This window comes from Sciurus carolinensis, chromosome 7, assembly GCF_902686445.1.
Source record: "Sciurus carolinensis chromosome 7, mSciCar1.2, whole genome shotgun sequence".
Taxonomy (NCBI): domain Eukaryota; kingdom Metazoa; phylum Chordata; class Mammalia; order Rodentia; family Sciuridae; genus Sciurus; species Sciurus carolinensis.
In genome coordinates this window covers 112406564-112419525 of record NC_062219.1, presented here as the reverse complement: position 1 = coordinate 112419525, position 12962 = coordinate 112406564, and the positions used below count along the sequence as shown (strand labels likewise).

The following is a 12962-nucleotide window of genomic DNA, read 5'->3' as shown; positions in this document are numbered from 1 at the left end:
TTTTCAACATTTTCACTTTTTCCACAATGAACATACATAACTTTTTTTTTCTCCTTTGTCGTACTGGAGATTGAGTGCAGGGCCTCAGGCATACTAGGCAAGTGCTTTACTTGAGCTACTACACCCCCAGCCCCAATTTTTTTTTTGGGGGGGTGACACTGGGATTGAACCCAAGGGTGCTTTACTACTGAGGTACATCCCTAGACCTTTTTACTTTTTATTTTGAGACAGAGTCTTGCTAAGTGACAGTCTTACTAAATTGTTGAGGCTGGCCTAGAATTTACAATCTTCCTACCTCAGCCTCCCAAATTGCTGGGATTACAAGTGTGCACCACCATGCCTAGCCACCCAGTGCAACTTTTTAAAAAATAAAGGAAAAGTGGAAAACTTACTCCTAATCCTACTACCTTGATAAAACCACTCTATTATTGGTGTAACTCCTTTTCCTATCCAGATATGTATATACAGGTATAATCATATCATACCTACAATGTTGTTTACTGATTTTTAAATTCCATGCAATATATTGGTAGTGCTTGAAAGCATGATTTTCAACGACTGTGGGATATTCCATTGACGAGATAAAATATAATTTAGTCAACCTAACCCTGATTTTTGGCCACATAGATTGTGTTTATGTCGTTATAAATTCATTCAACCAAGATGCATTAAGCATCTGTGTGCTACTTCCAGGTGTCAGATATCATTTTAAGCACTATAAATACAGCTTCCAGATAAGCAGAAGTGCCTCAAATCTTCATGCATGTAGTTATGTCACTGTTTTCACTACTTCTTTAGGATATAAAGTCTGAACTGACAAGTGACTGAGTTAAAGAAGTTGTGAAAAATGAACAATTCCTTTTCATTGATTAAATGTAATTAAATTCACTGATAAAAACTACAAAGACATTTGAAGCTCTTAATGTTGATGGCATCAAATGACACCACTTACTTCCCCCTCATACTTTGAAGATTTTAGCACCTGTCTTTATTGTCATTCTGTTCACTTCCACTATGTCAAATTCTTGTGTTTTTTTTTTTTTTTTTTTTTTTTTATATATATACTGGGGAATTGAACCCAGGAGTACTTTACCTCTGAACCATACCCCCCGTCCTCTTTTACTTTATTTTGAGACAGGGTCTTGCTAAGTTGCTGAGACTGGCCTCAAACTTGGAATTCTCTTGCTTCAGTCTCCCAGGTCACTGAGATTACAGGTGTACACCCCCATGCCTGGCTTCTTGATGATTCAGTATGAAATAGACAGTTCTTCCAATAAGTGGGATAAATGCTTACAAAGATAGCTCTACTACCTCTTCTCTCAAATGGTCCTTTGCAACAATTTCGCTGCTTCTCGGAACAAGAGGTGAAGTCTGTCTCAACCCCTTTAATCTGGGCTGAATTTACCACTTGTTTTGAATAATAGAATTTAGCAAAAATGACAGTGTGTGAGTTCCTAGAATCAAGGTCTCAAGAGACCTTGAAGTTCTTCCCTTGCCTTCTCAAAATACTTCCAGCATCATGTAAAGAAGTTCAGTGTGGTCTATAGGAAGATGAGAAGCCCATAGAAGAGAATCAAGGTACTTCAACCAGTGACCACCCGACAGGTGAGGTCAGATTGAGTTACTTCACCCAGTCAAGCTTCCAGATGATTGCAACCACATTAGTAAACCTAGGTGTGTCCAACAGTAGAACTGCTCAGCTGAGCCCAGCCCACATTGCGAACTATAAGCAGATAAATGATGGTCGTTATAAGCCGCTAAATTTTGGTGTTTAATACAGCAGCAGATTCCTGAAAAAACCAACTTCATATTTCCTTGATTTCTTTTTTGTCCAAGAAGCCTCACTCTGGATCAGTAGCTTTACACACTCCATAAATCTCAATGTTAAGTATTATTATACTTTCTCATTACCAACTCCTATCTTTCTGGCTCTCTACTATCTTGGCTCAAACAATTCCACTTTCCCCCTGAGATCTCTCATAAGGACTGAAAATATGGGCCCCGAGTATTTTTCCTTCATGGGTCTCTTCCTCCATAAAATAATATTTTAAATTATCTTGTATGGGAGCTGGGGATGTAGCTCAGTGGTACAGTGCTTGCCTAGCCACATTGTATGACTGCATTGGACTAACATTATCCAGTGTGTATTTATTATTATTTGTTTATTTTATTTTATTCATTTTATTCTTCTAATTTTTTTTCTTTCAGTACTAGGAATTGAACCCAGGAGCACTCTACCTCTTAACTATACCCCCAGCCCTTTTAATTTACTTTTCTTGAGACAGGGTCTTGATAAGTTGCAGAGACTAACCTTGAAAGTTCCATTCTCCTGCCTCAACCTCCTGAGTTCCTGGGCTTACAGGCATGCACCACCACACCTAGCCATTTTCATTTATTTTAAAATCGGAAGGTCTGGGCACATGCCTGTAAGCCCAGCAATTTAGGAGGCTGAGGCAGGAGGATCACAAGTTCTAGGTCAGTCTTGGTAACTGAGCAAGGCCCTGTCTCAAGAAAAAATAAATAAAAAGGGCTGGGGGTATATCTAAGTGGTAGAGTTCCCCTGGGTTCAATCCCAAGTACCACAAATAAATAATAAATAAAATAATGAAAACGAAAGCATTTTGTGGGACCCTAAAAGTATTGTGGACCTTAGCACTGTGCCTCATCCATTGATCAAACTCCTTTCCATTGTCCCCTAACCCCATCACCTCTACCCTTCTTCCTTTTCCAGCCCAGATTCCCTGGTTCATCATACCCAGTTTCTTGCATAGTTACTCAACTCTCTGGCCCCTCTCTCCTTCCATTGTATTCAGCTGGCAAAATCTCACCCACCACTGTGACTTCTCAAGCCTGCACCCAAACAGTTGATCATGGCTGGGGGAGAAAAAAAAAAAAGCATACCTCAGGTCAACTGGTCTCACTTAAATCCATGATGCTCTCATGTCACTTGTGTTGACCACCAATACTTCTGCATTTTCTTAGTTCTGTACCCAACCAGTCAGACAAGTATTTTATTCCTCTCTCTTTCAACTTCTACCCACCTTCTCCTTTCTGCCCACTCTGCTGATGGTCTTGCTTCCACATCTATAGAGAAAATAGAAACAGTCTAAAGAGAATTTCTACAGGCTTCCACTGCCTACATGCATCTGCCTCCATATATTCTGTCATCCCTCTGTTACTGTAGATGAATGTGAATGTTCTTACCTGGAGGAGCTGCTGAACCTGGGCACTAGTTTCCATGCCTTCTCACTGTAGAACTGCAGAGCTCTGTCAGTTCCTCTAAGCTCTTCTGCATCATCAGTTTGCTTATCTGTCTGGAATCCTATCATTAACCTTTCTCCTTTTTTTTTTTTTTTTTTTTTGGGGGGGTACCAAGGATTGAACCCAGGGGTGAATAACCACTGAATCATATCCCCAGCCCTTTTTATTTTTTATTTAGAGACAGGGTCTCATCATGTGGCTTACAGCCTCACTGAGTTACTGGGGCTTGCTTGGAACCTGCCATCCTCCTGCCTCATCCTCCCAAGTCACTGGGTTTACAGGTGTGGACCACCTGTCCAGCTACAACATTTCTCCATCTTAAAGTAAACAAATAAATAGCCTTCCTCAACTACTAAATCTCTTCCAGCTACATTTTTCTGCTCTACTTTACTAAAGCTCTTCAAAAATATTTGTCTATCCTTGCTGTCATTACTTCCTCTCTTCTCATTTCCCCTGAACCCTCTCTTAGCCTACCTCCCCAGAATTATTCTTACAAAGGTCATCATTGCCAAATTCAATGACAAGTTCTCAGTCCTTGTCTCACTGGCTCTGTGAGCTGTATTTGACACTTGTTTCCAGGGCTCCTAGGATCACTCTCTAGTGCTCCATCTGCTGAAATGGCTACTCCTTCTCAGTCTCCTTTGCTTCCTCTTCTTCCCAACTTCTTGGCCAACCCCAGGACTCAGTTCTTGCACCTCTTTTCTGCCCTCAACCACTCCATGATCTCATTCATCTTAATGGCTTTAAATACTAACCATAAGCTAAAGACTCCCAAGTTTATTTTTCCAGCCAAACTCTCTCTCTGAAACCCAGACTTATGGACTGTATTGGACTATCTACTCGATACATCCACAGGGATTCATCAATAGGCAACTCAAACGTGGCATATCCAATGCAAAATCCCAACTGCCATCTCTAAACAGTCTCTCTGTCAGTTTTACCCATCTCAGTCAAATTCCATTCATTTAGTTATTTCGACTTAAATCCTGCAGTCATGTTTGGCTCACCTCTTTCTTTTACAACCCACGTCCTGCAAATCCTGTTGGTAAAACCTTCATATTCATCCAGGATTTGACCACTTTTTGAAGTTCAGTCTCTAAGATCCACACCACCATTATCTTCAGACCAGACTACTGCAATAGCTTTCTAGTTGGTCTTGTAATTATCATGCAGCAGCCAGGTTGATCGAGTGAAATGAAGCCAGCTAAATGTGATATGGTATCCTAAGTTGGGTCATCAAACAGAAAAAGATCATTAGTGGAAAAACTGGCAATGTCTGAATAAAGTCTGGAGTTCACTGTGTCCTAAGCTACCATGATATCTTCTTAGTTTTGACAAATGTACCATAGTAATGTATAACATTAGCACTAAGGGGAATTATTGGGTGAAGGATATATGGGAACTCTCTTTACTGTATTTGCAACTTTTCTATGACTGTAAACTTAATGAAAAATAAAAAAAATTGATGAAGAGTGGCCTATGGGGCATGGTGTAAGGACTTTACCGAGCCAGCACGCCCAAACTTCCAAGACTCGCAGCCTTGAAGAGTCGCCTCTTGTTTTCCAGGGGCGGAGTTGGCCCAGTACATATTAACCTTGAAGGGGGAGATGTGCCGTAAACCCAAGAAATGACTAATCAAGAGTTTGCTGTAAACAAGATTGTAAGTTTGAGATCAGCCTTAGCAATTTAGCAAGATCTTGTCTCAAAAAATAAAAAAGACTAGGGCTGTAACTCAGTGGTGAAGTGTCCTGGAGTTAAATCCACAGAGAGGTCCTGCGCGTGCACATGTAGACACACACACACACACACACACACGCGCGCACACACACATCTTTTGATGCCATAAATCAAGAAAAGTTCAGTTTGTACTAAGAACCCTAGAAGAGTAAAAGAAATTATTTGTGATCTTAACAAAGAAGGAGCTACCAAACTTCAAATTGTAAAAGACTTTGATGTGATATGAAGTAGATTTTCCTACAAAGGGAAAAGATGTCCAACATGTCATAATGTCATTGATAACTGTAAGCTGATTACAGATGAATGTCAAAAAAAAGTTAGGGATTGTAAATTTGTACAACCACTAAGGAAATCAATATTGAGATTCCTCAAAAGACTAGTAATGGAACTACCATCTGACCCAGCTGTATCACTCCTTTGTATTTATCCTAAAGAATTAAAATCATCATACCATAATGATGCATGCATACCCATGTTTATAGCAGCGTAATTCACATAGCCAAACTATGGAACAAGCCTAGGTGTACATCAACAGATGAATGATAAAGGAAATGTGGTACAGATAAACAATGAAGTTTTATTCAGTCATAAAGAAAAAAAACATGTAATTTGCAGGAAAATGAATGGAACTTGAGACCATTATGTTAAGCAAAATAAGCCAAACTCAGAAGGTCAAGGGTCATAAGTATTCTCTCACATGTGGAAGCTAGAGAGGAAAAAGAAAAAGAAAGGTGGGGGTAGAGGTCTCATGAAAATCAAAGGGAGATCAGGAAAGGAAAGGAAAGGATCTAGCGGGTACAAGAACGGAGAGGAGGGAAGAGGAAGTGCAGGGGAGTGATATTGGCCAAACTACATTGCTATACTGTGTGCATGTATGAATATGTAACAACCAATCCCACCATTATGTATAACTATAATGCACAATAAAAAATGCAGAAAAGAAAAAGAAAAAAGTGCAATTGAAGCAACAGTATTGTGCTATAGAATTTGATCCTGTGCTTACTGTGGAAGTACTCTTATATGATAGAATGGTATACTAAATGACATGGTCTGCTTGTTGAACATGCTATTCCAAAAGTTAAACTTACAAGAAATTGTGACAGGCTAGGTGCGGTGGCACACACCTGTAATCCCAGTGGCTCAGGAGGCTGAGGCAGGAGGATCGTGAGTTCAAAGCCAGCCTCAGCAAATTAGTGAGGCCCTAAGCAACTCGGTAAGAACTTATCTCTAAATAAAATTTTTAAAAAAGGGTTGGGGATGTGGCTCAGTGATTAAGTGCCCCTGGGTTCGATCCCTGGTACAAAAAAAAAAAAAAAAAAGAAAGAAATTGTGACAGAATCTGCCATTATGCCATTATGCTCAAGGAAGAATATGAGAATTTCTTCAATAATCTCCAACAGCTCAGTATCCCTGTATTCATATTTTCAGCTGGTATCAGTGATGGAAAGTATCTGTTGAGCTGTGGTTTATTATCCAAATGTCAAAGTAGTATCCAATTTCATGGATTTTGATGAAAAGGGGATCCTCAAAGGATTTAAAGGAGAACTAATTTATTTATTTAATAAACATGATGGTGCCTTCAAGAATACAGCCTATTTCAGTCAACTAAAAGGTGACAGCAGCATAATTCTGCTGGGAGATTCCCAAGGAGATTTAAGAATGGCAGATGACCTGGGCATGGTGGTATACACCTGTAATCCCAGGGACTCTCAGGGCCTCACTCAGTTACTGAGGTTGCCTTTGAATTTGTGATTCTGTAATCTCAGTGACCAGGGAGGCCTGCATCCCTGAGATTATAGAAGTGTGCCACCACGTGTGGCTCTATTCATTCTTTTTTCTTTCTTTTGTTTTTTTGCAGTTTTTAATCTTTTTTATTCCAGTTTTTTTAATTTTTAAATTTTATTTTTTCTAATCAGTTGTACATGACAGTAGAATGCATTTATACATTTTTTTGATAGATCATACAAAAGTAGAGTGTAACTCTATTCATTCTTAATTGGTACTTCATAGGAATACATAAAGATGGAATCCACCAATTCGTTGTGGTATATTTATACTTGCACATAGTGTAGTTTTGTCATTTCACATCTCTTCCCCTTTCCTGTCCTTTCTCCTTCCCTCTCAATCTTCTTGTTTGATTTTATCCTGGACACTGTACTGTCTCACTTTCCCCATGCCAAACTGGCCTCTGTGTTGATCCTTAAACACATAATCATGCTCCTTGGTTAGGATCTTCATACTATCTGTTTCCTCTACCCGGAATGCTCAATTCCAAATATTTTCAGTTTTCTCTCTCATTTCATTCGTCTTTCTGCTCAAATTTCATTTTAGTGAAGAGGCTGTCACTGATCACCCCATATAAAACCCCACTCCCCACTAGTACGTTCCCTTACCCTACTTTTTCTCCTTAACACTTTTCACCACCTGACACATATATTAGTGTATTTACGTGTTGACTGGCTTCTCCTATTAGATTATCAGCTCCATGTGGGCAAAGACTTGGTTTTGTTAATTGCTGTAACACAGCTGTTTTGATCACATTGTACCCTCGTGCTCTTTAGTACTTCATTTGTGCGCTCACGTGTCTTCATTTCCCATCTTTTTCGAGATTGTTTACTGGGTCATTTTATGAGCAGGTTGAGGGATTAAGGATGTCAGCAGGTTCACTACTTTCTTAAAATCTGGAAAGAGGGGGCTGGGGAGATAGCTCAGCTGTTAGAGCACTTGTCTTGCAAGCATCAAGGCCCTGAGTTCAATCCCCAGTACTGCCAAAAAAAAAAAAATCTGGAAAGAGGGGGAAAAAGATTTTTTTTCCTGTGAGTCAGACCCTTCCATGTTATCCTCATCAAAACCCTGCAAGAAGGAAAGGATACAAGGGCTTAGGTGACTTCCCCAAGATCACAGAGCTAGTGATGAGGAAGCCAGGGTTCAATGCGGTTTCAGTTCCTGCTGTTTCAGGCTCTAAACACTTTTGAACTGCCTCTACATGCAAGACAAATTCAGAACTGCTCTGCTGAGCCCTGCCTGAATTCCCTGACCCACAGAAATCTGCCAGATGATAAAATGATTGTTGTCTTAAGTCATGAAGTTTTGGGGTGATTTGTTAATGTACAGCAATAGATGACTGGACCAAAAGGAGTGGTATAATGTCAGAGGCATCCTGTGGAGCAAAGTTTCTTCTTTCTGGGCCTAAGTTTCCCTTGCAAAGGGTCCATGTTTCCAGCCCTGATGTTTATACTTCCCCATAATGTTGCCATTTTCACTGTCCATTTTCACTGTCTCCTTAACACCCAGTCATTATCCTACCATTCCAGTTCTCCCAAAGAGAAAACCAATGCCCTTGGACACTAACAGATGTCTGAGGAAAAGGAAGGGAGCCCCTCTGGCTTCAAGCTGTCTGAGAGCAAGTGTGCAGTCTCTTTTTCTTTCTTTTTTTTTTTTTCTTTTTTGGTACTAGGGATGGAACCCAGAGGCACTTTACCACTGAGCCATACCCCCAGTCCTTTTTTTAAAGTTTTGAGACAGGGTCTCACTGAATTGCTGAGGCTGTCTCTAAGTTGCTGAGACTGACCTAGAATCTGTGGTCCTCCTTGCCTCAGCTTCCTGTCACTGGGATTACAGGAATGTGTCGACATGCCCAACTGCTTGAGCGCTCTTGAAGTGGAAGTGTGGTGTCATGAGTAAATAGAACAGGATTTGGAATCTGGCTGTGTGACCTGAGAAAGTCTTACAAACTTCTCAGGCCTATGTGCCACGTGGTAAATGGGGAGATTAGTACCAGTCCTGCTCCCTCACTCCCTGGGTGTCTGCGAAGATAGGATGAGTCTGTGTGAAAGTGAGGTTCATGTATAGGAGGTGGGAGGATGGGGCTGAAGTGAAGGGTTGCTAAGGCACAGGAGGATCCCTGGTAAAATTGATTTCCTGCCCTGGAGTAGGACAGGAGGTTGGCAAGAAGAGCAAGGACAGGAGGTGGAGCTAGGCTGTTCTGGGCTGTGCTGGGGCTTGTCTCTTAGCAACTGTCTCTGTTCCAGTATCTTTGGGAATCCATCCACTTTTTCATAAAAGGCATCATTTAATGCAGGTTCTGGCCCTCCAAGTCTTTTTCTAATACACATCCCTTCCCCCACTTAAAACTCATCCAGGAAATAGGGCCTTGTCTTACTTCTTGGATTTCTAAGAACACCCAATCTCCAGTCTTTGGCATTGGCCCCATTACCCTCTGGGTAAGAGAGACTGAAAACTTTAAGGCCATCTGTGACTCCTCTATTCTCCCATTCTTTGATTTCACTGTGTCTTTTTTCTCCCATGGCCCTGGGTCTATTGTATTCCAATCCTCACCCCTGTCTCTTACTTCCAGGCCCAACCTTTTCTTCCATGTCCCCTCTATGTGCCTTCAGGTTGAACATCTGGCCACACCATTATCACCTCACCCCCAGTCTAGAATCACTCCTATTACTTTTCTAGCTGTGTGATGTCAAGGAAAGAGTACTAGCAGCTGCTTCAAATCCTGGCTGTAGCTCCTTCAGGAGACCTTTACTTCTCTGAGCCTCAAGGTCCTTGAGGGATATGTAGGGATATTCTACATACCAGGCATTGGTCTACAAAGCACTTTGTGTACATACACTTATTTGACCCTCCAAACAGCTCTGTGAGGTAGATGCTATCTATGTTTAACTGCCTTTTACAGATAGGAAATCTAAGGCAGAGAACTTCAGTCATTTGTAAGAGTTGGGGTATGAACCCAGTATGTCTGCTTCAGCGGCCCTGCTTAATTCATGCCCCATGCTAGGGAAAAGGGACTGGAATAGTAGTGGGAAGAGCCCCTGGCTGATGCCTATCAATTCTTGACTGGAATTTCTGCTTCACAGTGTACAACTTAGTGTTCTTTGGAGGACTGGCAGATTGGACTGGCAGCCTGGTGACTTTAGGATACTCCTAAGCCTCCCTTAATAGTGGCCTCTGTTTTGGAAGGGTCTCCAGACATAGGAGACCCTCATTTCTGGCTTTGACCCCAGGCCTGCACAGTAACAGTAATACTCTAGAACACCCCAACCTTCAGGATTCCCCATATCCCTGAGCATTTCTTTTCTATGTACCTGTCAACAAAACCCTCCTCCAGGGTCCCCAGTCACACAGACTCATTTCTTTTGGCCTCTTCACCCCTCACCTGGGAGGTAGGTTCTCAAGTTCCCCTCCTCTCTACTCAGTCTCCTTTTCACACACAAAAACTTTGTACATCACCAAATGAAGGTGCAGAGATAAGAGAACAGGGACAAGGGGAGTCACTCATTCATTGATCTATCTACAAATATTCTCCTCCTGGATGTCAGAGCCTAGAATGATAGTAAGTACTGTGGGCAAGAGCTGGGAGGGGGCTCCAGCTTAGTGCCAGGGGCTCATAAGTATTAGTTCAAAGAGTGAATGAATTAATATGAATGAAAAAAAAAAAGTGCTAGGCCCTGACCCCAAACATTTTTCAATCTAGTAGGATTGGCACACCCCACACACTCCAAGTCAACAGAGACCAGATGCTCCTGTGACTTCTCAACTTCTTGGAGACTAAGGGACATTCAGATTTGGCCTTTGTCCTTGGCAGGAAGGGACAATCAAGGCCCACTTGTGTTATCCTGTCACTGCTTCTCTAAGCCAGTTCTGGGCAGCTCAAGTAGGGGCCCCATGGTGGGAGCATAGAGCTGGTGCTGGGAGGGAGTCAGGCATAGTCAAAGAGTCTACCCTTCATGGGGCTTTCTGCCAGCACAGGGACCTTTAGGTCCTGAAACAAATGTTCTCTCCCTCTAGTTGCTTCCTGTTCCCCACCCCCATCCTACCTCACAGCTGGAGTTGGACCCAGCTGCTCAAGAGCTGAAATCCAAGCCCAGCCATTGTTCCTACCTTTTGGCTCTGTGTGTGTGTGTGTGTGTGTGTGTGTGTGTGCGCGCACGCGCTGGCAGGATCCACCCACTGTGTGTCTCCAGCTCTTGGGCCAAGTCTGAGGCCCTGGATGCCGTGCTTGGAGAACCTGGAAATACCTGCTCAAGGCGAGGGAGGAAACTGGTTCCCAGTTGGGGATGTTGAGGTGAGTTGAGAAGTGGTAGGGAAGGAGGCTATGTCCCCTGGTGGGTTGAGTGTGTAATGATACAGCTCCTTTCTGAAATGTCGAGAGGAAACAGGTTCATTTGGACCCATGAGCACGTGCAGACAGATGTACATGGACCTAGAAAAACAAGAAGTTCACTCATATCCAGAACCATGAATGTAAAGCAAAGCTTTACCAAGTGTTCACACGCTTGTGAAGCCCCTCCTACCTGGAACTACCCAGAGCTGAGGAGGAGGTGCTGAGGCGGCAAAGGCACAGGTATCTCATGCTCCAGCCCTTCCAGCAGCTGCTGAAGAATTCACTGTGGAGGTTTACTTGAAATTTCTGGACCTGGGTCTCCTCTTCCAACCTTTCATATATATACAATTGCTTAGTCTGCGGGACATTAGATACATTCAAGGCCAAACACTGACCCAGAATGGAGGGAAGGAGCTCATCTGATTCAGCAGAGAGATGAGAGAACCATAGAACTACCCAGCCCTAAGGACTTTTTTATACTAACTCTAGAATTTTTTTCCCCTCCAACCCCTGGCAACCAGCACTCTATTTTTATATCTGAATTTGACTATTGTTCTAGGTACCTAAAATAAGTATTATCATGTAGTATTTATCCTTTGTGTGTGTGTGGTACTGGGAATTGAACCCAGAGGCACTTTATCACTGAGCTATATCACCAGCCCTTTTTATTATTTATATATATATATATATATATATATATATATATATATATATATATATATAAAATTTTGAGACAGGACCTTGCTAAATTGTTGAGCTGGCCTCAAACTTGTGATCAACTTGCCTCAGCCTCCAGAATCACTGGGATTATAGGCATGCACCACTGTCCCCAGCTTACTTTTATTATTTTTAAAGCATAGCCTAGTTTTTTGTTGTTTTTTTTTGGGGGGGGGTGGGTACGAGGGATTGTACTGAGGGGCACTCAACCACTGAGCCACATCTCCAGTCCAATTTTTTATTTTGTTTACAGACAGGGTCTCACTGAGTTGCTTAGTGCTTCGCCCTTGTCGAGGCTGGCTTTGAACTTGCAATCCTCCTGCCTCGGCCTCCTGAGCTGCTGTATAGGCATGTGCCACCATGCCTGGAAAACTAGTTTTTTTAAGAATATGAAAGAATGCAAGACAGCACCAAGTTTCAAGGTATTTAAAATTATTTTTCCTAGGTTTTCATTAAATTCAAAATCACAAATTTGGAAAAGGCCTTTCTATGCCTCATGTGGTATCGAATACCTGTAATCCCAGCTACTCCAGGGGCTGAGGCGGGAGGATCTCAAGTCTGAGGCTAGTCTTGACAATTTAGCCAGAGTCTGCCTCAAAATAAAAAATAAAAAGGACTGGGGGGATGTAGCTCAGTGGTACAGTGCCAATGGGTTCAATCCCCAGTACTATAAAAAAAAAAAAAAGACATTACATATAATAAAAGTTCATCTACCAGAGTGGCAGCTGTGAACATCTATTAATAGAAGAATGAGGAAATGTGTATAATTTAAATCTAGGGAAGTAGACTAAGTTATCACCTCTTGAAGTTTTGAAATCATCTTCATAACAGCCATGAATACAGGTTCAGCAGCTCTAATCAAGGTCACCAGTAAAAATAGGGCCAGCCTCCTGGCTTCAAACAATTATGTCACTTGCAACCAAAAAATCTGAGTTTGTGGTCTTTCTTTTTTGTTTTTGTTTTTGGTACCAAGAATTGAACTCAGGCATTCAACCACTGAGCCACATCCCCAGCCCTTTTTTGCATTTTATTTAGAGACAGGGTCTCACTGAATTGCTTAGTGCCTCACTATTGCTGAAGTTGACTTTGAACTTGAAATCCTCCTGCCTCAGCCTCCCAAATTGCTGGGATT

At 41.9% G+C, this 12962-nt stretch overlaps 1 pseudogene; it reads left to right on the top strand.

The window, feature by feature from the left end:
- The first annotated feature begins 5095 nt into the window (after positions 1-5095).
- On the top strand, positions 5096-8349 carry LOC124989297 (cytosolic 5'-nucleotidase 3A-like; annotated as a pseudogene).
- The last annotated feature ends 4613 nt before the right edge of the window (positions 8350-12962 follow it).